Source organism: Cebus imitator, unplaced genomic scaffold (assembly GCF_001604975.1).
Source record: "Cebus imitator isolate Cc_AM_T3 unplaced genomic scaffold, Cebus_imitator-1.0 Scaffold8, whole genome shotgun sequence".
In the NCBI taxonomy this organism is placed as follows: domain Eukaryota; kingdom Metazoa; phylum Chordata; class Mammalia; order Primates; family Cebidae; genus Cebus; species Cebus imitator.
The window spans coordinates 8,702,914-8,709,378 of NW_016107323.1; the positions used below are offsets into that span (position 1 = coordinate 8,702,914).

Here is a 6,465-nt window from a genome sequence, read left to right on the forward strand (position 1 = left end):
TGCGAACTGGCTGCACAAGCTAGTTTCTGAGCTCCAGCCTCAGCTGGGCCCTTGGTGCTGCGCCTCAGCTTCTCTTTTCCTTCACTCACATCTCTCTCATGTTAACCCCAGGGCTGCTCCAGACTGTCTGCTCCCCCTGCTCCTTACTGCCCCCAAATATTCCCACTCTGCAGACAGCCGAATCTATTCTTTTAAGAGAACATACAGACTAAGCCTAAATAACACAGCGAGACCCCATCTCTACAAAAGATTTTTTTTTCTAATCAGTGGTGGTGCAGCTGTAGTCCCAGCTACTCAGGAGGTTGAGGTGGGAAGATCCCATGAGCCCAGGATTTTGAGGCTGCATGAGCTAGGATTGCACCACTGCACCCCAGACTGGACAACAGGCTTTTTTAGAGAACCTGTCTCTAAAAAAAAAAGATGGGGATGAACGTAAAAATCACCATACAGAAAGTTTCTTGACTTTCTCTAGAATATTTTAAGAAGTAATTCACTTCATTCCGTTCCCACTGCCTCTATCCCTCCCTTCTCTCACCCGAATGATGTCATTGCCTCCTAACTCTTCTCCTGCCTCTGGCTCTCAAAATTTTACAAAATCTCCTCCCAGCAGCAGAATTACCTTTCTAAAACATAGATCTTGCGTCTGGGCTTGAACATAGATCTTGCATCGGGGCTTAGTGGCTCATACCTGTAATCTCAGCACTTTGGGAGCCCAAGGCAGACAGATTGCTTGAACACAGGAGTCCAACATGGTGAAAATTCATCTCTATGAAAAATACAAAAAACTTACCTCAGCATGGTGGTGCATGCAGGTAGTCCCAGCTACTTGAGGGGCTCAGGTGGGAGGATCACTTGAGCCCAGGAGGCTGAGGCTGCAGTGAGCCAAGATTGCACAGCTGTACTCCAGCCTGGGTGACAAAGTGAGACCCTGTTTCAAAAAAATAAATAGGGCTGGGCGCGGTGGCTCATGCCTATAAATCCCAGCACTTTGGGAGGCCAAGGTGGGCCGATCACGAGGTCAAGAGATCAAGACCATCCTAGCCAACACGGTGAAACCCTATCTCTACTAAAAATACAAAAATTAGCTGGGTATGGTGGCACACTCGTAGTCCTAGCTGCTTGGGAAGCTGAGGCCGGAGAATTGCTTGAACCCAGGAGGTAGAGATTACAGTGAGCCGAGATCACACCACTGTACTCCAGACTGGCGACAGAGTGAGAGTCTGTCATAAATAAATAAAATGAAATAAAAATAAAACTTACATCTTTCTCCTTTCCTCCATGGCTTGAAAACCTTGAATGCCTGCATGTGGTTTCCTAGATTAAGTCTAGAAGCTTTTGCCTCGGATTCAGGGCCCCTCTCAGTTTTAGCGTTCCTGCCATGGACTACCTGATGCTCTCTAGTCATGCCAGACACATTCACATGCTTGTATCTTTGCAAGCTGTTTCCTCCCTGCCTCCTCTGCCTGTTCAAATCCTACTCATGCTTTTAATGGCAAGTTTAGCGCATGTTATTCAGCAATGACTAGAATCTTTTGAACACTCAGTGAATCTCATGGTTGTTACAAACTTCAAGAGTCCTTTTCTGTCAAGACTTCTTCAACCTCATCTGCAACCTGGGCAGAATGTTCCTGGATACTTAATTCCCATGGGAGTTTCACCTTTACCGAGACACTTTAGTTTGCATGGGATGTGTTCATGTCTCCTCTATGGGGCTCTTTGATTCCAAGACCCCAGGTCTGGGATTTCTTCACGTCATTGTTGCAGTGTCGGCTCTGCAGGCTGGCTCAGTCATTCAGGAAATGTTTGATGGATAGATGTGTGAACAAAATAATGATGCCTTATACTTAGTATTTTGCTTGACTAGAGCTTCTAATGTTATTTATTGCAAATGAACCATATCAAGCATTATTTGATAAGAATATACTAAAATTGGCCAGGTGCAATATTCTAGAATTGCCTGGGCGAGATGGCTCATGCCTGTAATCTCAGCACTTTGGGAGGACGAGGTGGGCAGATCACCTGAGGTCAGGAGTTCGAGACCAGCCTGGCCAACCCCATCTCTACTAAAAATACGAAAATAAGCCGGGCAGTGGTGGGCACCTATAATTGCAGCTACTCTGGAGGCTGAGGCGGGGAGAATCACTTGAACCCGAGAGGTGGAGGTTGCAGTTAGCTGAGATCATACCATTGTACTCTAGCCTAGGCAACAGAGCAAATCTCTGTCTCGAAAAATATATATAAATAATATACTAGAGTTATTGTACTTTTTTTTCCCGTTGAGATGGGATCTCACTCTTTTTCCTAGTCTAGAATGCAGTGGTGCAGTCATAGCTCACTGTAGCCTAAAACTCAAGGGTTCAAGCAATCCTGTGTCAGGCTCTCAAGTAGTTGGGACTACAGGCTACAGGTGTTCACCATTATGCCTGGCTAATTTTTGTTTTTTATAGATATGGGGTCTCGCTACGTTGCTCAAGCTGGTCTCAAACTCCTGGGCTCAAGTGATCCTCCCACCTTGGCCTCTTGAATCACTGGAATTACAGGCATGAGCTACCATGCCTGGCCTTCTGTCTGTTTTTATATGGCCTATCAGCCAAGAATGAATTTAATGTTTTGAAATACGTAATTGAAAAATATCAAAACAAGAATAATATTTTGTGACGTGAAAATTATGTGAAATTCACATTTCAATGTCCATAAAAATGAAATTTTTTTGGAAAACAGTCTTTCCCATTTGTTTACATATTGTCCATGGCTGCTTTTACCCATACTGGCAGAGTTGAGTAATATCAACAGGGTCCCTAAATTAGCTTTCAAAGCCTGGAATATTTACCATCTGGCCCTTTTCAGAAAAGCTTGATTTAAGCTGTTAGTTTACTATAAAATTAGTACACACAACAAAGAATTTAAAGTATAGCCCAAATATTTTAGTTTTTAATTTTTATTTTACTTTATTTTTCTCCAAAAATGCATTTTCAGACCAAAGTCCAAACATTTAATATTGAATTTAGGCAGGGCATGGTGGCTCGTGACTCTGATCCCAGCACTTTGAGAGGCCGAGGTGGGTGGATCACAAGATTAGGAGCTCGAGACCAGCCCAGCCAACATGGTGAAACCCCATCTCTAATAAAAATACGAAAATTAACTGGGTGTGGTAGTGTGTTCCTGTAATCCCAGCTACTCAGGAGGTTGAGATAGGAGAATTGCTTGAACCCGGGAGGTGGAGGTTGCAGTGAGCTAAGATTGTACCACTGCACTCCAGCCTGGGTGACAGAACAAGACTCTGTCTTGGGGAAAAAAATGAATTCAGAGAGTGTAATTATTTCAAAATTTCAAAATGTTTGACTAAAATTTTTGTTAGTGTGGTAGATGAAAATTCCATCTTTGTGGTTTCTTTTTTTTTCCTTTTTTTTTTTTTTTTTTTTTTTTTTTTTTTTTTTTTTTTTTTTTTTTTTTTTTTTTTTTTGAGACAGAGTCTTACTCTGTAGCCCAGGCTAAAGTTCGGGGGTGTGATCTTGGCCCATTGCAACCTCCATCTCCAAGGTTCAAGCAATTTTCAGCCTCCTGAGTAGCTGGGATTATAGGTATGTGCCACCATGCTGGCTAATTTTTGTATTTTTAGTAGAGACAGGATTTCGCCATGTTGGCCAGGCTGGTCTCTAACTCCTAACCTCAGATGATTTACACCCCCAAGGCCTTCCAAAGTGCTGGGATTGCAGGCATGAACCACTGCATCTGGCTTTTTTTTTTTTGACACCCTCTTGCTGTATTGCCCAGACTGCCCGGCTGGTCTCAAACTCCTGGTCTCAAGTGATCCTCCTGCCTTACCCTCCTGAGTAGTGAGCCTTTTTTTTTTTGTATATTATTGGTCATTCAGTTTTTCTGTGAGTCGCTCACTTTTCTTATTGATTTTCAGTAATAACCTTTTTTTTTTCTTGAGATGGAGTTTCACTCTTGTTGCCCAGGCTGAAGTGCAATGGCGTGATCTCAGCTCACTGCAAACCTCCGCCTCCCAGGTTCAAGTGATTCTCCTGCCTTAGCCTCCTGAGTAGCTGGGATTACAGGCATTTGCCACCATGCCTGGTTAATTTTGTATATTTAGTAGAGACAGAATTTCTCCATGTTGGTCAGGCTGGTCTTGAACTCCCAACCTCAGGTGATCCGCCTGCCTTGACCTCCCAAAGTGCTGGGATTACAGGTGTGAGCCACCACACCTGGCCAGTAATAACCTTTTATCTGTTACATCATTTGCAAATATTTTCTCCCTTTTGTGGCTTGTCTTTTGATTTTATTGTTAATATTTTTAGCTGTACCAAAGTTTTCTTTTTCTTTTCCTTTTTTTGTTTTTGAGACAGAATTTCACTCTGCCACTCAGGCTGGAGTGCAGTGGTGTGATCTTGGCTTACTGCAACCTCCGCCTCCCAGGCTCAAGTTATCCTCCCACCCCAGCCTTGCAGGTAGCTGGGACTACAGGCTCACACCACCACAGCCGGCTAATTTTTGTATTTTTTATAGAGATGGGGTTTCGCCATGTTGCCCAGGCTGGCCTCAAACTTGGGAACTTAAGCAGTCTGCCTACTTCTGCCTCCGCCTCCCAAAGTGCTGGGATTATAGGCATGAGCCATTACACCCAGCCTTCTGTATTGTTTTTAAGTTTTAGAATTTTGTATTTCTCACTTGGATATTTACTGTATTGGGAGTTTGTTTTGTGGTAGCCTGAAAGAGGATTTAATTTAACTTTTTTCCGTATTGAAACCTAGTTATGCCAACCTCATTTACTGAATAGTCACTGCTAAAAAAGTATAAAATATAAAGGAAATTTCCTGCTGCCACCTTTACCCTTTCCCATTTGGTTCCAGACGTCAGTGGTCATCATTGTGAAAAGTTTCTTGCTTATTTTTTGAAAAATTGCTGGTGTGCTTGTGTATACAAATTGGATCGTATGCTGTAGACTGTTCCATACTTTTTTTTTTTTACTCTGTGTGATATTTTGCCATTCTTTTCATATTAGTTGGCATAGGTCTAGGATCTAGCTTGGGGTTAGTAAACTTTTTCTATAAAAGGCTAGACAGGCTGGATGTGATGGCTTGTGCCTACAGTCCTAGCAGTTTGGGAGGCCAAGCTGGGAGAATGTTTGAGGCCAGGAGTTTGAGACCAGCCTGGGCAACATAGTGAGATTCTCATTTCTACAAAAATAAAAAAAGGAGTTGGGCATGGTAGTACACACCTGTAATCCCAGCTACTCAGGAGGCTGAGGCAGAAGGATCACTTGGTCCTGAGAGGTTGAGGCTACAGTGGTCAATGATTGTACCACAGCACTCCATCCTGGGCAACAGCAAGACTCCATATTACAAAAAAAAAAAAAAGGTGACTCACACCTATAATCCCAGCACTTTGGGAAGCTGAGGTAGGTGGATCACAAGGTCAAGAAAATAAGACCATCCTGGCCTCGATTTAGCTGGGCATTGTGGCACGTGCCTGTAGTCTCAGCTACTTGGGAGGCTGAGGCAGGAGAATGTGGTGAAACCCATCTCTACTAAAAATACAAAAATTAGCTGGGCATGGTGGCATGTGCCGGTAGTCCCAGCTACTTGGGAGGCTGAGACAGGAGAATCGCTTGAACCTGGGAGGTGAAGGTTGCAGTAAGCCACGATGGCGCCACTGCACTCCAGCCTGGCAACAGAGTGAAATTCCGCCTGAAAAAAAAAAAAAACAAAGGCTACATAGGCTTTGTGAGCCATACTCTCCGTCACAACTATTAGCTTCTACTGTTGCAGCAAGAAAGCCATAATAGACAATAGTAAACAAATACGTGTGGTTGTGTTCCAGTAATGCTTTATTTACAAAAATATGTAGAGCCAGGCATGCTGGTGTGTGCCTGTAGTTCCAGCTACTAGGAAGGCTGAGGTGGAAGACTCATTTGAACCCAGGAGTTCAAGGCCAGCCTGGGCAACACAGTAAGACCCCATCTTTTAGAAAAACAGATAGAATGGCCAGGTGTCGTGGCTCATTCCTATAATCCCAGCACTTTGGGAGGCCAAGGTGGGAGGATCACCTGACGTCAGGAGTTCAAGACCAGCCTGGCCAACATGGTGAAACCCCATCTGTACCAAAAATACAAAAATTAGGTCGTGGAGGTGCACACCTGTTATCCCAGCTACTCGGGAGGTTGAGACAGGATAATTGCTTGAAACCAGGAGGCAAAGGTTGCAGTGAGCCAAGATCATGCCACTGCACTCCAGCCTGGATGGCAGAGTGAGACTTCATCTCGAAAAAAGAAAAAAAAATAGACAGGAGACAGATTTGGCCCCAAGCCATATTTTGCTGACCTTTGGTCAAGTTTATGTTTTAACATCTGTTCGGTCTTACTGTATATGAATATATCATAATTGATGTAATAAGCACTTTATTAATATATATTTAACTATATTAAACTTTTCTAGTTGTTTTTTTTTTCTTTTTTTTTTT

The 6,465-nt window shown here is 43.3% G+C and overlaps 1 protein-coding gene across 7 annotated transcripts in view; it reads left to right on the forward strand.

The window, feature by feature from the left end:
- ACAD10 (acyl-CoA dehydrogenase family member 10) overlaps nt 1–6,465 on the forward strand; it is a 68,807-nt gene that overhangs the window by 10,409 nt on the left and 51,933 nt on the right. The window lies entirely within an intron of this gene.